This window comes from Capricornis sumatraensis, chromosome 5 (assembly GCF_032405125.1).
Source record: "Capricornis sumatraensis isolate serow.1 chromosome 5, serow.2, whole genome shotgun sequence".
In the NCBI taxonomy this organism is placed as follows: Eukaryota; Metazoa; Chordata; class Mammalia; order Artiodactyla; family Bovidae; genus Capricornis; species Capricornis sumatraensis.
The window spans coordinates 103,174,099-103,193,846 of record NC_091073.1 but is presented as its reverse complement, the minus strand read 5'-3'; the positions used below and the strand labels follow the sequence as shown (position 1 = coordinate 103,193,846).

At 40.9% G+C, this 19,748-nt stretch overlaps 1 protein-coding gene across 5 annotated transcripts in view; it reads right to left on the bottom strand.

Moving 5' to 3' along the window:
• Positions 1 to 19,748, bottom strand: part of CALD1 (caldesmon 1) — a 231,725-nt gene that overhangs the window by 158,617 nt on the left and 53,360 nt on the right. For 3 of the 5 annotated variants that reach the window (XM_068972841.1, XM_068972839.1, XM_068972844.1), the window contains exon 2: positions 710 to 750. The exons of the other annotated variants lie outside the window; for them this stretch is intronic. The gene's annotated coding sequence lies outside the window, so the exon portion shown is untranslated. The remainder of the gene's footprint in view (positions 1 to 709; positions 751 to 19,748) is intronic. 5 annotated transcript variants of the gene reach the window in all.

Below are 19,748 nucleotides of genomic sequence, written 5' to 3'. Positions count from 1 at the left end.
CCTTAGAAAAGACCCTAATGCTGGGAAAGATTAAAGGCGGGAGGAAAAGGGGATGACAGAGGATGAGATGATTGGATGACATCACCGACTCAATGGACATGAGTTTGAGTAAACTCTAGGAATTGGTGATGGACAGGGAGGCCTGGCGTGCTGCAGTCCATGGTGTCACAAAGAGCCAGACATGACTGAGCAACTGAACTGAACTGAACTGAACACCAGTTTATAACTTTATAGTGTCAAAACTCTCTGTCACAATCAACATTTGAGCTTTATCACAGGCCTGTTACACAGCAAGTTTTCTAAAAACCTATCCAACAATTTCATCTCAAAGCAACTCAACAATTATTGACCTGAGTCTGGAGGGTCCATATATAAAGTACTGTACTAGTCATAGTGGAGAGGGAGCAAAGCAAAGGTCAATGAAGGCCCAGTTTTTGTCTTCAAAGAATTTAAACAGGGAGACAGACACAACCAAGTATAGGAAGCTGAGTATAAAAAATGCAATAGGGACTCTCCTGGTGGTCCAGTGGTTAAGAATCTGCCTTCCAATGCAGGGGACTTGGGCTCAACCTCTGGAAGAGGAACTAAGATCCCACATGTCGCAGGGCAACTAAGTCCACGTGTCACAACTAAGACCCAAAGCAGCCAAATAAATAAATTTCAAAATTTTATATTAAAAATAAACAAATAAAAATGCAATAAAACATACCTAATTCTCTTCAAATGAAGTAGCACAAGTTGCTTTAAGATCTGGAAAGGAAGTTTGAAAAGGTGATGATAAAAGGCACTGTTTTAGAAAGTCAAAATACTTTTATAGAAGGAGGTGTCCATGTCATAGATTATTTATAGTGTTAGCTTTCACTCATATGACAGTTATTCAACACTGACAGCATTCCAGGAGTGTGTTAGTTAGTGTCTTTCTTTAAAAAAATTATAACATTAAATTTTGTCAAATTTCTTATGAAAATCACCACAATATGACATTCAACTGAAGAATAAAATCTCAGTCAGTCTACTACATGCCTTATTTATACCATGTTGGGCAACACATTTGACAAGTGAATCGATCAAATGTATGTCTTGTTCAGACACATGATTCTAAAAATTCCAGAAAGTCTCTCTTCATTCAATTTACCCATTATCATTCACCAAATAAATTGATTGTCAGAACAAAGCAAGGAAGTATAACATTTTCCCACATACCGAGGAAATGAGGCAAACCTCATTTTAAGTCCAGACATTTCAATAGTAAAAGGTAGCTATTGGCATCTCATTAAATACAAAATTCTAAAACTGAACATTTCTGATTTCCCTACTATGTATAACTTTAACTTAGCAAGCAGTACTGTACCTGAAACAAGATAGAGTTGCCCAAGGATTGACACCATCTTGAGCATCATCATCCTCTTTTTGGTGAAAAGTCACAAAATTGTCAGTTGTTTTGTTAGTCTCAACGATTTTATTAACAGGGCTTCCCTGGTATCTCAGCTGGTAAAGAATCTGCCTGCAATGCAGGAGACCTGGGTTCGATCCCAGGTTTGGGAAGATCCCCTGGAGAAGGGAAAGGCTACCCACTGCAGTATTCTCACCTGGAGAATTCCATGGACTGCATTGTCCATGGAGTCACAAAGAGTTGGATACCACTGAGCGGCTTTCACTTTCACTCTCATTTTGTTAATAGTTTAGGACTTTCCCCTACAAGTGTCTGGCCAGTAGAATTTGATGTGCTGAAGTTTACCCATTTTTATAAGAATTATATGCTAAATCTTTGAAGGACACAAGGAAAGATGGAAGGCTAGACAGATAGACAGACTGGGGTTATAACTGTTGTTTTCACTACAGATATCTTTAGACATTACCTGACTCTCTATTATAAAATATAGGGAAATTTGTTTCCTTAACACCATGTTTTACAGTTCCTTCCCTATTTTAAAACAATATCATTATTATTTTTTAGTTATTAAGGTTTACAACATTTACATTTTAAATCATAATAGTAACAGTTGTTTAGCCTTAGTTTTATATTTAATTATAAATATAATCTAAGATTAATATAAAACAACATGTTACATTATAAGCCTTCTTTTAAATAATGGGAATGCTCACATATATTTTAAAGTTGAAACTTCTACCATATCCCACCACCCCCTGCTTCTTCCCACCTTACCTTCCAGGAAAAAAAAAATTGGGCAAAATTGCAAAGTTACACATTTTTTTTTTAATTAGGCAACCATGGACATCTAGTGCCTACAGGGAATCTCATTTTAAATTATGTGAATCACTAAATGTGCAAGAGAGTTGAACTATAAAGAAAGCTGAGCACCAAAGAATTGTTACTTTTGAACTGTGGTGTTGGAGAAGACTCTTGAGAGTACCTTGGATTGCAAGGAGGTCAAACCAGTCAATCCTAAAGGCAATCAGTTCTGAATATTCATTGGAAGGACTGAGAATGAAGCTGAAGCTCCAATACTTTGGCCACCTGATGTGAAGAACTGACTCATTTGAAAAGACCCTGATGCTGGGAAAGACTGAAGGCAGGAGAAGAAGGGGACGACAGAGGAGGAGCTGGTTGGATGGCATCACTAATATGATGGACATGAGTTTGAGCAAGCTCCAGGTAATGGACAGGGAAGCCTGGCATGCTGAAGGCCATGGGTTTGCAAAGAGTCAAACACGACTGAGCAACTGAACTGAAAGGTGTAAGGTAGACCTTCAGATCATTTAAACATTTCTAGTGGATAATACAGCCAAAAAGTCTTCCAGTAGCCAGATGCTTTTTCTCTATCTTGTGTACTATTTTGTATGTACTTTATACTGTAACTTTTCTTTCAATACTCTGTATATCACACAAAAGTATGTGAATAGGATCATCCAACATCTAGACTTTCATATATCTTTCAGCAATCTTTTAGGCCCAGAAGTATTTTACCTGGAAGACTAAATGTGCTCTATTTATTTTTACCTGTGTCAGATTTCTCTTACATTTTACTGATCTTCCTTTAAAAAACAGAACTATTTTCTTATAGAAACCAATAGACTTTGGAGTAACATGGTTTAAAGGGCAGCTCCTCTATTCATAGTTTTCAGATTACTGTCCATCTGTGCTGTGCTATGCTAAGTCTCAGTCACGTTTCACTCTGTGATCCTAGGGCCTGTAGCCCACCAGGCTCCTCTGTCCATGGGATTCTCCAGGCAAGAAAACTGGAGTGGGTTGCCATGCCCTCCTCCAGAGGGTCTTCCCGACCCAGGGAACCTGCGTCTCTTACGTCTCCTGCATTGGCAGGAGGGTTCTTTACCACTAGTGCTAACTGGGAAGTCCCACTGTCCATCTACACAGGGTCAAAATCATCAGATCAGTCAGTTTAATCTCACTACAGTGTAGACAGACTACCCAACTACTCTCATCAGTATGGACTGAAGTTACACTTAGACTATGGCTTAGAAGTTTCTGGTTATTATATATGTAAAGAGACATGACTCAAAGTTCCCTTTTTAGATTCAAATTCTCCTGAAAATCAAAACTGAACTGGGTAGAAGGCTGAAAAATAAGCACGTTAACAAAATTATAAGACCACGTCTGATTTTCACGAGACCCATTATTTCAGTTCCTGTTATCTTTTCAGGTATATTTTCATGGCTCTCTTAATCCTTTCTTTAAAACTTGGAAGATAACTAGAGAAACAGAAATTTTTATTTGGGGGGATTATTAGTGTTCCACAATTCTTCTTTCCATTGGGCAATAAAGACTGGCCACTGGTGGCAGAGGGATATTCAAGTGGCAGTTAACTAGAGCATGCAGAACTATGGGATGCCATGTCTGGGAGGTGCCACAAACAGGCTGGTCAATTTTTACAACCTTGGTTGACAATTCTCTGCTAAGAAGTCTGACTCTCTTCACTTATGAAATTAAAGCTATTTTTCCTTTTCCATCTCTTCAGGGACTTTATGATTAAAAAATAATACATATGATTAAAACAATGTATTTTATGTGCAGTTATTGTGAGGCTCTACAGTGATTTTACAATGGCTTCTTAGCTGTTGACTGAACTTTCCAAAACTTTATAGAGATGATTTCAACACTACTGGACTGGATTGAGGTTCTGAGGAGTCTTGAGTATTCCAAACGCTAAGGGTGTGGATCTCACTTGTGCTTCACTACACCAACTCAAAACAGCACATTTATAGTGAGTATTTACTATCGCACTAGATACAGTGCTAGGAGCACTGAGAATAAAGCTATAAACATGAGAGACATTGTCCCAGTCCTCTTAAGTGTGAAGTCTACTAGGGGTATGAAAATCAAATATCACAATGCAGTGTGATAATCTTGCTACAGAGAAAGACTTGTGCATTGTCAGAGCACAGAGAAGGTAATTAGCCAAACATGTGTCTGTTAAGCTTTCCTGAGGAAGTGACATCTAAGCTGAGACTTCAGGTAGTGGAGTAAGAGGGTGTGGAATGGCATGGAGAATCTTTTTTAATCTCCCAGAGAGAGCCATTTGTGCCTCAAGTATATTCTCCACGCTAGGGCCTTGGTTCTTTCTCCTGGGCCTCACCTGGGGTCACTCTTCCATCTGGTCAGATTCCCTGTCCTCGGTTCCTCTTGCTTTGTACAGTATCAGAAGAGCTTACAGAGGAGAGAGGGGAAGAAGACATACGTCTAGAATTTAGATCAGGACTCACTGCCTTTCCTTTCAAAGAAAGACCCTCTTTAGAGCGGTCAGTTCAGACTTTCTCCAGTGACTGAACATGGTTAAAATCTCTACCACATACTCCTGGCATCCAGTCTCCTGTCTTTTTCCTCCTAAAGTTTTCCATTCCAAACAAACAAAAATGGTGGCATGTGGACTACTGCCATCAGTTGGTGGCTTGGTTTTGATCTTGGAGAGGGCCATAGACACCAGCCTCAGACTGCATCCAGGGGCTTCCTGGAGCGTGGCTGCCGTCTGTCCTGCTTCCGTGGTGACCCACAGAAGCTCTGGCACACTGGTGGGTCATCCAGTTACATTTTCCAGAGAGAAGTGATAATTGCAAGATTTACTGAGCAGAGAAATATGACCCATTAAAATCAACCTAAAAATAATTTTTGCTCTGAAAAAGAAAATCTAATTACCTTGGTCTTCACTATGAAAAATTGGGTTCATCTGGGTATAGAGACATGGAACCTTCCTTTGAAGTAGATCGTACATTCCAAAATATCTCTGGCAGAGCCTGGGGTCTGCTTCTGATTAGATAATTGACATAAACCTTCCTCCAATAAACACTGAACCCTTCAAAAACAGAGGAATCCAAGAATAAAATACATCTATGTTTTGAGCAGAAAGCCTTCTGTGATAATTGTTATCAGAAAGCAGTTTACTTTTCCTTTTATCAACCAGCATTAAGACTTAAGACACAAAAAGTATGCTGCATGAAATTCTAGCTGAAACTTCAAACCAGTCTTGGATCTATTTTAGATGGTATCAGGTTTATCATTGACCTTAAGGTAGTACTTCCGTATTTACAGTGCTCCATCCTTATCCCACAAAACTAAATTCATTGCTAATAACTTCTAGTTAAAAAATAAGTAAGTACTAGGAATACAAAAGAGTACGTCAAGGCTGTCTATTGTCACCCTGCTTATTTAACTTATATGCAGAGTACATCATGAGAAACTCTGGGCTGGAAGAAGCACAAGCTGGAATCAAGATTGCTGGGAGAAATATCAATAACCTCAGATATGCAGATGACACCACCCTTATGGCAAAAAGTGAAGAGAACTAAAAAGCCTCTTGAAAGTGAAAGAGGAGAGTGAAAAAGTTGGCTTGAAGCTCAACATTCAGAAAACTAAGGTCATGGCATCTGGTCCCATCACTTCATGGGAAATAGATGGGGAAAGAGTGGAAACAGTGTCAGACTTTATTTTTGGGGGCTCCAAAATCACTGCAGATGGTGATTGCAGCCATGAAATTAAAAGACACTTACTCCTTGGAAGGAAGGTTATGACCAACCTAGACAGCATATTCAAAAGCAGAGATATTACTTTGCCAGCAAAGGTCTGTCTAGTCAAGGCTATGGTTTTTCCAGTAGTCATGTATGGATGTGAGAGTTGGACTGTGAAGAAAGCTGAATGCTGAAAAATTGATGCTTTTGAACTGCGGTGTTGGAGAAGACTCCTGAGAGTCCCTTGGACTGCAAGGAGATCCAACCAGTCCATTCTAAAGGAGATCAGCCCTGGGATTTCTTTGGAAGGAATGATGCTAAAGCTGAAACTCCAGTACTTTGGCCACCTCATGCGAAGAGTTGATTCATTGGAAAAGACTCTGATGCTGGGAGGGATTGGGGGCAGGAGGAGAAGGGGATGACAGAAGACGAGATGCTGGATGGCATCACCCACTCGATGCACATGAGTTTGGGTGAACTCTGGGAGTTGGTGATGGACAGGGAGGCCTGGCGTGCTGCGATTCATGGGGTCACAAAGAGTCGGACACGACTGAGCGACTGAATTAAGGAATCCAACACAGCTAACACTGCTGTATGATATATATCGATAGGAAGTTAAGACAGGAAATCCTGTAAGTTCTCATCACAAAGAGAAATTGTTTGTCCCTTTATTCTTTTCTTCTTTCTGTTTTATCTATAAGAAAAGATGAATGTTAGCTCAACTTATTGTGGTAATCATTTCACAATCTACATATGAAAATCAAACCTTCATGCTGTATGCCTTAAACTTATACAGGGAGGTAAGTCACTTATACCTCAATAATATCCTGTGGCTAATAAAAATTTTGACAAGTAAAGCACTGTATTCACCTCAGAATATTTGGGTGTTTGCACTCAAAATAGCTTAAGTGTGTGTGTGCGTGCTAAGTCGCTTCAGTTGTGTCTGACTCTTTGTGACCCTATGGACTGTAGCCTGCCAGGCTCCTCTGTCCATGGGATTTTCCAGGCAAGAGTACTGGAGTGGGTTACCATTCCCTTCTCCAGGGGATCTTCCCAATCAAACCTGTGTCTCTTATGTCTCCTGCACTGGCCGGTGGGTTCTTTATCACTAGGGCCACCTGGGAAGCCCAGTTTAAGTACACCATGAAAAAAACAACAACACAAAACAACTTGTGTGTGTGTGACTTGCCTCCTCCTACAAAATTTGTGATATATATATATATGCTGCTAAGTCACTAATATACATATATTACCAATATATGTATATATATATACTAATATACGTATATATATGGATCAAACTTGAAAACAGTTAACTAAGAAAAAGGGGAAAAAGGGAAAACTCTGTGGTTTCATTAAGAAGAGGTTATATCTCAGTGAGTTGAAGGTTACTCTGAGGAAAACTATTGTTTGAAAATTCCTATCTTGCTGCCACACACCTGTGACTTTTCAGGCAAATCCTATATGGGGAAATAAAAAACAATATCCTCTGTCTTGAAAGGCTTCTTATATAATGGAGCGAGTAAGAGAATTCCTGCCTCACTCAGCTTTCTAAGTACTTTGTGCAAACTGATTTCTACCTTCCCATATGGTTTTTCCATTTAGCTTTTGTATACTTCATGAAAGGAAACAATAATGTTCTGTCCTCCACATGCTGTACTTTGTGAAGATAATCTTTTAGAAGAAACGTAATTTTTTCTAAAACGTTCAGTTCCATGTGAGTTTGTCTCTGAAAAGTGTGGAGAAGTGTCAATAAACAACACTCAGGTTCTTGCCTGTAAGAAGGTCAGGTTTTAGAAGACGACTGTGGTTGTTATGAATTATTTCTTGTTTTAAAAAGTCTTTCCTACATGAATAAGATCTGTGGGTTGTACCAAAGTTGATTTCTTGGGTTTTGATGGTATACTGTGGTGTACTGTACTGATAGGAGAAGGCGATGGCACGCCACTCCAGTACCCTTGCCTGGAAAATCCCATGGATGGAGGAGCCTGGTAGGCTGCAGTCCATGGCGTTGTGAAGAGTTGGACACGACTGAGCAACTTCCCTTTCGCTTTTCACTTTCATGCATTGGAGAAAGAAATGGCAACCCACTCCAGTGTTCTTGCCTGGAGAATCCCAGAGACTGGGGAGTCTGGTGGGCTGCCGTCTATGGGGTCACATAGAGTCGGACGTGACTGAAGCGATTCAGCAGCAGCAGCAACTGTAGTTATATAAGATATTACCACTGGGGAAAACGGAGTGAAGGGTTCTTAAGGACCTCTGTGTACTATTTTTGTAACTTCCTGCAAATCTATAATTATTTCAAAATAGAAAGTTAAAAAATGAAAATAAATGTCAGTGGTCAAAAAGCACAAACAAAGAAAATAGCCCCTTCTGAAGGTACGTGTCTGTTGAGACTATAACTGTTTGTTAAATGGAACTCTTCCTTGGACATAGTCCTGTAGACAGCAAGCCTGTGTACCTTACACTCCTCCTAAGGTACTCTCTTGACAGTTTTGACCGTACATAAGACTAGTGATAAAAAATGAAAATAAAAATAAAACCCAAACAATCACCATTTCCTAACAAATGTAAACAGCAGTTCACTGCTCTGGTTATAACATTAACTTTCTCTACAATAAATAATCCAGCTCAATGAATCCACACCTCTAATAGCCACTGCTTCAAAAACAACAGATAAATGATTATTTTTAAAACCAGGAAGAAAACAGATTTCATCAGGGATTTCATCATTAATTTCATTGTTCTACCATCTGATTCAGTAAAACCTCACCTACTAAAGCCATGGGATTGTCAATGACATGTGACCTGCACTGGAACCAATGAAACTGTCTTTACTTGTATTTGGCAGAAAACATGGATCATGTAATCAATGCCCAAAGTGTCCTTACTCTCTAAACTTTACCTATTAATTTGGAGATTCCAAAAGTCTTCTAAAATGCCAGTTCAGTCAAAGCAGTAACATAAACATAAATCTTCCAAACTCCTTGAACCCACTCCAGTATTCTTGCTTGGAGAATACCCACAGACAAAGGGGCCTGGTGGGCTACAGTCCATGGGGTCACAAAGAGTTGGACAGAACTGAGCAGCTAAGCACAGCACATACAAAACAGCCCACAGCTAGCTTAAAATGGCTGAATAGCTACTGTTCAGGAATGGTTTTGTTGCTGTGAATGTACACCTGATCTAAGAAAGATATCCTAAACTTACTTATTTTTGAAATTTATTGATTATTAATTTGGCTGCCTTGGGTCTTAGTTGCAGCATGCAGGGTCTTTGGTTGCTCAAACTCAGTAGTTGTGGCTTGTGGGCTTAGTTGCTTCCAGGGTATGTGGGGTCTTAGTTCCCCGACCAGGGATCAAACCTATGTCCTCTGCATTGCAAGATGGATTCCTAACCACTAGACCATCAGGGAAGTCCCCTAAACTCTTTCAAATATTTTGGAGTAGCCTTTAAAATGCAAACTAAATATAATTAGTCAAGTTCCACTTTCTCTAGCATATGAAAATTACTAACTAGAAAATGCAAGAACTCCAGTAATTTCCTTCAATAAAAGGTTGTTAATTGATAAGCTCTGAGATTCTTAGTCTGAAGGTGATGGCAGGATCCTTCTGTTCCTCAACCTCATCTAGTTTTTCTGGAAGTACAGTTGCTGATTTGATATACACATATAACCAGATGCTGTTACACTTGACTTGATATAACATTTTGCTTTATTTTAAAACTCTATAGTCTATATTTGTGCATATAAGCTCTTGCACTTCTCCAGAAAAATAAAATATTAGGACTGAAGGAAGATTGCAACCAGAAGGAAAGTACCTAACTGAACTAAATTACCAAACCCTTAGCTAGACTTGGAGAAAAACAGAAAGCAATGGGCAAAACTAGTGTTCTAGATTTGGTCAAGAGAAGACTAGATGGATTCACAACTCAATGACCCTGGTTAACGTAACTGCAATTAAAAGGAAGATTCTTAAGAAACTGATATTCACAAAAGGAATATACACCAGTTGACTTTTTAATAGACTTTTTTAGAGGAAAGATATTTTTAAATGCTTTATTTGATAAAAACAATCTTTTGAGAATGTCATATATTAATAGTGTCAAGTATTCAGGCTTCCCAAGTAGCTCAGATGGTAAAGAATCTGCCTGCAATGCAGGAGACCCAAGTTCGATCCTTGGGTTGGGAAGATCTCTTGGAGAAGAGAATGGCTACCTACTCCAGTATTCTTGCCTGGAGAGTTCCATGGACAGAGGAGCCTGGTGGGCTGCAGTCCATAGGGTTTCAAAGAGTTGGCCATGACTGAAAGAGGCTTAACATGCACGCACACACAAGTGACTAATACACATTTGATCTCTACTTTCATTATTTCCATGCATTTGGTTCAAACATCAGATTTCTCAGTCCAACTGGTTCAGTAAAGTTGTTCAGCTTAGTCAAAACCCTAGACCCTGTCAGCTTCTAGAAGTTAAAACTCTGGGACTGGGATTTCATAGTCCTATACATTCCCTCAACCTTATAAAACCATAAGAAAATCATTAGTTTGGTCACTCCTCCAGAACAATGACTAGGGTACAACACTGATGACCCAGCAGGAGCTGGTGCAGATCAGAGCAGCTGATTGGAGGAACACTGCTGGTGATTGTGAAGAACCAGGAGAAGCTGAGAGAAACACACAGTGGGATGCAGGGCTCAGCTCCATGAAGAAGGGAGAGAAGGAAGGTGGGTAGTAGGAATAATTTTTGATTAGAGAGAAGTTCTGAGAAAGTCAGGCAAGGACTTCCCTGGCAGTCCAGTGGTTAAGACTTCACCTTCCAATGCAGGGGATCTGGGTTCAATCCCTGGACAGAGAGCTAAGATCCCACCTGCTTTATGGCCAAAAAGCCAAAACATAAAGCAGAAACAATATTGTAACAAATTCAATAAAGACTTTAAAAATGGTCCTTCCCCCACCTCGAATCTTAAAAAAGAAGTCAGTCAAGACCTAGGGTAGTCCTCAAAACCAAGTTGCCCACCAGAGGAGTCCCATATCTCCCAGGAACAAGCCTACTTTAATATTGCTGGCAAGGTTCCATGGGATCTGTGGTTTCAGCAAGAACACAGACTTTAAAGTGCAGCTGCTGAGGCATCGAGCAATTATACCCCCAACAGCTGAAGGGCTGAGAGGCCATTTCATAGCTGCTGCTGTGGACTCAACTTGACCTTTCGTTACTCCTCTACGCTCACCTTTCACTGTCATCAGGTCAGTGAATTCTCCAGAAAGTCTTGCAATAATGTCTGTATTGTTGTGCTTTAATATAAATATCTCCATATGACATATTTTTATCTCTGTCTTACTCCTGCTTGATCTTTAAGGCCCAGATGAAACCCCATCTCCTCCAAGTAGTCTTATTAGATCACGATGACTTCCATTTAAACTCTTTCTCCTGCTCTGGCTGGATCTGACTCCTGCCTTCTATCATTTCAGTTCAGTTCAGTTGCTCAGTCGTGTCCGACTCTTTGCAACCCCATGAATCGCAGCACGCCAGGCCTCCCTGTCTATCACTAACTCCCAGAGTTCACTCAGACTCACATCCATCAAGTCAGTGATGCCATCCAGCCATCTCATCCTCTGTCATCCCCTTCTCCTCCTGCCCCCAATCCCTCCAAGCATCAGAGTCCTTTCCAATGAGTCAACTCTTCACATGAGGTGGCCAAAGTACTGGAGTTTCAGCTTTAGCATCATTCCTTCCAAAGAAATCCCAGGGCTGATCTCCTTCAGAATGGACTGGTTGGATCGCCTTGCAGTCCAAGGGACTCTCAAGAGTCTTCTCCAACACCACAGTTCAAAAGCATCAATTCTTCAGTGCTCAGCTTTCTTCACAGTCCAATTCTCACATCCATACATGACTACTGGAAAAACCATAGCCTCGACTAGATGGACCTTTGTTGGCAAAGTAATGTCTCTGCTTTTGAATGTGCTATCTAGGTTGGTCATAACTTTCCTTCCAAGGAGCAAGCATCTTTTAATTTCATGGCTGCAATCACCATCTGCAGTGATTTTGGAGCCCAAAATAATAAAGTCTGACACTGTTTCCACTGTTTCCCCATCTATTTCCCATGAAGTGATGGGACCGGATGCCATGATCTTCGTTTTCTGAATGTTGAGCTTCAAGCCAACTTTTTCACTCTCCTCTTTCACTTTCATCAAGAGGCTTTTTAGTTCCTCTCCACTTTCTGCCATAAGGGTGGTGTCATCTGCATATCTGAGGTTATTGATATTTCTCCCGGCAATCTTGATTCCAACTTTTAACTACATACTATTTTATCCTGTTCTCTATGGTTATATGTCTGATCATGTAGCTTTCATCTATCCAGTTTCTAACAATCTCAAAGTCCCTGACTTTGCCCTTCTCTGTAATCATCTTAGGGTTCACCACAGTGTGACAAGAAATATGGTTAATTGAAAGTAATTACCATTCTTGGAAAGACAACTCTAAATGTAGAATTTAAATCTTATAAGTAAATTTCAGGTTAGTATCAGCCACATCAAAGTCCCAAACCCACCCATCTTATTCCCTAAAGAGGTCTCAAGTCTAAGTGTCCTGAAACTAATTAGAATTACTATTTCCTTACAAAGCAGGATGGCACCATTGACTAAGTATACTAAATGACGAAGAGCAATCATAAGCAATGGTTGCTCTGCGTTGAGGGATGCAGCTGGATATTGCTTTTTTTAAAAAACATTTTATTTGGCTATATTGAATTTTAGCTGTGGCATATTCATTGTGTCATGTGGGATCTTTTGTTGCAGCACATGGACTTTCTAGTTGTGGCATGCTGGCTTAGTTGCCCTGTGGCATGTAGGATCTCAGTTCCCCATCCAGGGATCAAACCTGCATCCCTGCACTGCACGGTGGACTCTTAACCTCTGGACTGCCAGGCAAATCCTCAGATACTGCTCTTGAGGGCCACAAAAGTGAGGCCAGGTAGCTTACCAAGTCATCCTAAACACACCAGTGAAAGGGGCAAAATTTGTGCTCAAAGCCCTCTCTCAGAATCTGGCAAGCAGTGAGGTAGGTCAGGATCAGGAGAGTTGGGGCTTGATCACCAGATTCATGTTCTGGCTCTGTGCTACGTCACTTCAGTCATGTCCAACTATTCGTGACTCCATGGACTGTAGCCCACCAGGCTCCTCTGTCCATGGGATTCTTCAGGCAAGAATACTGGAGCGGGTTGCCATTTCCTTCTCCAGGGACCTTTCCGACCCAGGGATCAAACCTATGTCTCTGGTGTCTCCTGCACTGGCAGGCAGGTGCTTTTCCACTAGCCCCACCTGGGAAGCCCTTCATTTACTGGAGTTACACCTGTTTACAGAGGATGACACAGTCCAGGCAGAAAGACAGAGCATGAAGGGCTTGGCTAAGGTTGCCAGTAGGAGTCAACAAGTCTAGTGAGTTCAAAAGATTCAGAAGGGAGAAGTCTGTTGAGGAAAGAGCTTGGGTGCGAACAGAAGCTGCTTCTCACTTAGCTTATTTGTTTTTTTCCAACAGTAGATCTTTAAAGATTTACCATTCACTCAAATCCTTATTCGTTCATTCCCTTGTTCACATTCCTGAGCATATGACAGGAGAATGCTGGGACTAGGGACACAGACATAGGCATGAACTTCTAGTGTTTCAGAAGACTCTGAAGTAAAACAGTATTAAATCTTGGTGAGCTAAGGGCTAAAAAGAAGGGACAGATATTATGCAGGAGTAAAGGTGGCCTGTAGAGTTTTAGCACTCCTAGTAAACAACCCCTTCACAAGCCTCTACTGATCACTAAGTTGGCTTGGAAAAGAAGCCCCAGAATTCTGCATGTTCCTGGAAAGAAATCCCTCCCTTCTCAGCAACTGTCCCAGACTTGCTATCACAGTCTGTACATGAGACTATCAGGACTGACTGCAGTGTGCGCTACATTCTGCAAGGCTCCCAAGACTGTCAGATCCTCCTATGTTACCCATAATCCAAGTCCAAGTGACTCTATGCATCTCCTGTTTTGATCCCATAACATCCCCCTACCTGATTTCTCTAGAACTCAGAATCCGTCATCAACCAAGATCCCATATCACAAACTCTTCAATTATTCCCTCCAATTTCATGCCTCATTTATCCCTTTACAATTTACAGTCCTTCTGTCATTCACACCCGTGTATCACAGAGCTTGAGGGTGGAGGAGGTATCCTCCTTTCTCCTCTTTGCCATTTTTCATCCCTCATTTCTCCCTAAAAATACTACCCATTACCCCTATTGTTACAGTCATTTACTGATGTCTGCATTACTCCCCCTCATTTCTAGAAGACTTTAGCTCCTGGTTGTAACTCTTTTCAACATGATACCTGCCAAAATTCTCAGTGATTTCAAATTTCATGTACGTGATCCTTCTAATACCTGGCCGCCTAGTTCCTTGAGCTCCTCTCCTCCAATGATCTTGTTCTCCAACTTATCTCAGCCACCCACCTCCTTTCCCAGATGATACCCCCATGATTCATCACTCTAAACACTACTTTCCATGTAGCAGGCAGGCAGCTGAACCCAGCTGGAGGAAACTCACAGCTAAGCTGACTGGTTTTCCTTAAAATTCATTACTACTAATGTTGAGTGGATCCTTAGTGCTACCTGAAAGTTCCGTTTCCTGGGTCTAAACATCCTCTCTTCTCTTAAAATCTCCCAAATCTCCTCTTCCCTTCCCAGCTTAGCTGATAAACTTGCTTCCTATTTCACTGAGAAAATGGAGGAAGTCAGGTGGAAACTTCACAGGTTCCCAGCATCATGTTTCCCAATCTACCTATAGCTGAATCCTTCCCAAGGGCATTGTTTTAGCAACTGCTACTTCTCTTCTGCATCATCAATATTTCTTTCTCCACCAAATTATTTCAACCATCAAACATGCCTAAATATATCTCATCTTAAATCAAGAGAACTTTTATTAAACTCATGTGACACTTCAAAAACTATTATAATCCTCTGCTCCGTTGTCAATAAATATTCGGAGGCTTCTGGGTGGGTCAGTGGTAAAGAATCCACCTGCCAATGCAGGAGACACAGATTCCATCCTTGATCCAGGAAGACCCCACATGCCATGGAGCAACTAAGCCCGCACACCACAACTATTGAGCCTGCGCTCTAGAGCCCAGGAGCCACAGCTAAGGATGCCTGTGAGCCCAGAGGCCAAGCTTCTCAACAATAGAAGCCGCCACAGTGAGAGGCCTGAGCACTGCAATTCAAGAGTAGCCCCAGCTCCCCTCAACGAGGGAAAAGCCCGAGTGCAGCAACAAGACAGGGAACAGCCAAAAATAAACACAGGAATAAATAAAAACATAAAATCATTTTTTAAAAATCTGGAAAGAGTTGCCTTTACTCACAGTTCCTACTTCTTTTCCTTCCATTTTCTCTTGAAATCCGTACCAATCAGGCTTTTTATCCACTTTTCTTTCAGCGTCATCAATACTTCTGTGTTGCTAAATCCAGTGATCATTGTTTTACTTGGCCTATTAGCATTTCACAGGGTCACTTCCTCTCTTTGGAAGTCTTTTCTTCCCTTGGTTTCTAGCACATCACACCCTCCTGGTTCTCTTTCTACTTCCATTAGCCATTCCTCTTGGTCTCCTGGGATGGTTCTTGGCCTTCATTCTGATCTTTAAAAGTTGGAGGACCCTCACTTCCCTGATCACATCTTGTCACTTGGCATTAAATTGCATGAAAATGCTGATGACTCTCAAAAACATTATCTTCACCCAGGACCTCTCCCCTGAACCCCAGATTTGTACACCCCACACCCTGTTTAACAATTCCAATCAGATGAATAGTTGTTATGTTAAATTCAAAATGTTCAAAACCAAGCTATGGATTTCCAACCCCCAACGTCTTCATTTTTCCTGGACTTGGTAAATGAAAATTCCTTTCTTCCAATTTTTTAAACTAAAAACCTTGAGCTCATTTTTGACTGCTTTTTTCCAATGATTTTCTGGTAAACATGTAAGAAGTTTTGTAACAGGGTGGGCAGTAGGAGAAGGTCCAACTTCCTCTGTATAAATACTCCCACAGTTATGCATTTCTAGTGGCAAAGATCACATCACTGAACACTAAGTTGCAAAGAGATGCCTACTCGCTCTCCATCATGTAATATTTCCACCATATAGATAACCAAAGATGTAAATAACTTGAAGAGCTTAGGTAATTATAAAATGTAGTAAAATAACTAGGAAATGATGAGGCTTTTTTTTTTTTTTTTAGTATTCATTACCTTTGTTTTAATACAACTTTTAATTAGAAGTTTATATAATTAATTTGTAATACAGTTTGTGTTTAACAACTGGCTTACGAAATTCCTAAAAATTTAGCTATTGGTTCTCATGAGCTCTTATGACCTGGCTCCAGAATACCACTTACTATTTGTGTCTCTTTCACTTTTCAATTCATTAGTAAATCATGATGGCTCTATGTTCAAAATAAACATCTAGAAGCCGATCACTTTTCACTGTCTCCATCACTGCTACTCTAATTCAAGCCATCATTCTCTTTGAGCTACATCAGCTTTCCCACTGCTCCCACTCTCCCCATGCCAGTCTGTTCTCAACACAGGAGTCAGATGTAAATGTTAAGTCAATTCACATCACTCTTTTGCTTAAAACTTTCTAATTGCTTCCTGATTTATACAGAGTAAAATCCCAAGTTCAACAAATGGTCCACAAGGCATTACCTGAAAGAATGGGGATAAAATGGAAGAAAGAAGATAAATGAAAGACAGGTAGAAGAAGAGAAGGAAGAATGAAAGAATGATAAAAGAAAAAGAGAGAAAGAAAATAAGTGATAATGGTATGGGCAGGTGGTGCTGTGAGAGCAGAGAGGTATAGAGCTTAGATAGTGGAGAGGGAAATTTTCCTGGAGGGTGGAGCCCTTCAGTGGCTTCTGGGATACACAGTCAATTGAACCCCAATTTTGTATTCTGCTTGTTCAGTCTTTCTGTGTAGTTCCAGATTTGGGAGAAGCAGAACTGGAGACTGCATTCTTCTTTCTTTATAGAAAATACCATACCAGCCTAAATGGCTAAAGAGATAATCATAAGAAGCAGGAGAGTAATATATGCGGGTCAGGAAGCAACAGTTAGAACTGGACATGGAACAACAGACTGGTTCCAAATAGGAAAAGGAGTATGTCAAGGCTGTATTTTGTCACCCTGCTTATTTAACTTATATGCAGAGTACATCATGAGAAACTCTGGGCTGGAAGAGGCACAAGCTGGAATCAAGGTTGCTGGGAGAAATACCAATAACCGCAGATATGCAGATGACACCACCCTTATGGCAGAAAGTGAAGAGGAACTAAAGAACCTCTTGATGAAAGTGAAAGAAGAGAGTGAAAAAGTTGGCTTGAAGCACAACATTCAGGAAATGAAGATCATGGCATCTGGTCCCCTCGCTTCATGGGAAATAGATGGGGAAAGAGTGGAAACAGTGTCAGACTTTATTTTTTGGGGCTCCAAAATCACTGCAGATGGTGATTGCAGCCATGAAATTAAAAGATGTTTACTCCTTGGAAGAAAAGTTATGACCAACCTAGATAGCATATTCAGAACCAGAGACATTACTTTGCTAGCAAAGGTCTGCCTAGTCAAGGCTATGGTTTTTCCAGTGGTCATGTATGGATGTGAGAGTTGGACTGTGAAGAAAGCTGAGCACCAAAGAATTGATGCTTTTGGACTGTGGTATTGGAGAAGACTCTTGAGAGTCCCTTGGACTGCAGGGAGATCCAACCAGTCCATTCTAAAGGAGATCAGTCCTGGGTGTTCTTTGGAAGGAATGAAACTTAAAGCTGAAACTCCAGTACTTTGGCCACCTCTTGCGAAGAGTTGATTCATTGGAAAAGACTCTGATGCTGGGAGGGATTAGGGGCAGAAGGAGAAGGGGACGACAGAGGAAGAGATGGCTGGATGGCATCACCGACTCGATGGATGTGTGAGTGAACTCTGGGAGTTGGTGATGGACAGGGAGGCCTGGCGTGCTGCGATTCATGGGGTCGACTGAGCGACTGAACTGAACTGAATGGTGGCATGCTACATATCAGAAGCACAGTCCTGTGACATTCTTAGTAACGGTCTGGTCTCAGAAAAAAAAAAAAAGGCTAATTGTGAATATTTGATAAGCGCTTAAAAGTTTTCCCCAAAGCTCCAAACCCTAAGGGAAGATAGAGTGTTCCCAGGCCAGACTAAAACCTTTTAACCTTAAGTCCCTCAAACATAAATATGTTGCCAAGATGCCGAGTGGATATTTAAATCATCCACTTCCTGTTTCAGTGCTATCTCTCTGTTTTGGAGAGGGACCAAAAATGTTTCATTCCTTTTGGCACTGTTTTCTTCATTTAAAAAGGATTTATACTTCAGGGGTTTTGACTCCAGAAAGAAAAAAAAAGGGAAAAGAGCACATATTTTGGATGTCAGATTCTGAATGTTTTGACCCTTTCAAACAAGAACGCACTACTCTGTAGCCAGTGGGGTGAGAGAACAAGATCGGGGATAGAACATGTCCAAATGGGCTTCTAAAGTGACAAGCAAAGAGGGAAAACTGGCCCACCTACAATAACTTGTTTAGGAAACTAAAAATAGCCCATCCACGAAGTAGATCTTTTGTAAATAGTTTTGTTTAAATGTAACTTAAGATAATCTAGCTGAGCATTTCCATCACGCCCAAGCTATCAGTCAATCAAACTTCAAATGTGATGGAAACACAGCTATGGGTAGTTTTATGAAGTTTTCATTAAAATGAATAGGAGTAAATAGAAGGTTCTGAATGGTGAATCTTCTGAAGGTTCTCAACCAGGATAAGGGTTGGTGGGGGAACAGGTGAGGATAATTTCAGAATGTCCTGAGTAGCACAATTCACACTATCAGCCTGGGTAGTTTGAAAAAACTCTCCAGCCAATTTTGATTGTACTTGGCAACCCTTCTCCCCAGTTATAAGCCCCCAGGGAGGCAGAATACTATCAGAAGTATTCATCGTGTCAGTGAACATTCCTGTCTTCAGTTAAGTGAATTCAATCCAGCATTTGTTGATCCTCTGCTTTGGACTTGAAGTTGTAATTTACAGTGGAATTGCGGGCAGGATATACAAAGATCAATGGAAATTGTTCCTGCCTGTTGGTGGAGTGGAGAGAAAAGAATAGTAAACTCTTCTGGTCAGATATAATACACAGAGGTTTAAGTTGTGGGAAACTTCTCCACCCAATCTGACTGGGACAAGAAGGAGGTGGTGGTACATGAGCTGATCTATGGATAACTGACTTTCAGCCTGCAGAGTGAATGCAAAGGGCCCACGGACCAAGAAACATTCCTCTTAGCTGATGGCCTGTGTTGATAGACATGTTTCTGGAAAATTATGTATGTAACCTGGGTGGTTAGTCATTCCTCTTTGTTCCAGGAGATGCCAAGAGTCTTGCCCACGCACACCTAGCAGCTGCACTGTCAGCTGCTAGGGAGTAGGAGGTATACTCAGACTGACAATACAAAAGTTGAGAACAGAATGACAACCTGAGCACACCTCACAGACAAACTTTGGGTTTCATTAAACTGCTACCCAATTAAAGAACTGGCATACACTTGGGTATGGGTAAAGAGAAGGCCTTCCACCACCACAAAGAGGAGTGTGAATGAAGAAGTCAATGGTTTGGTCTTCTCAATGGCCAGAACATCGGTCGTAGACTGTAACTCTCCCTCCATGGAGCCACTGCAGAGGGCACACTTTTGACCTATGGTGCTATACAAGAATATACTGATGACTGGAAAAACAACATGCAGATACCCTCCCAAC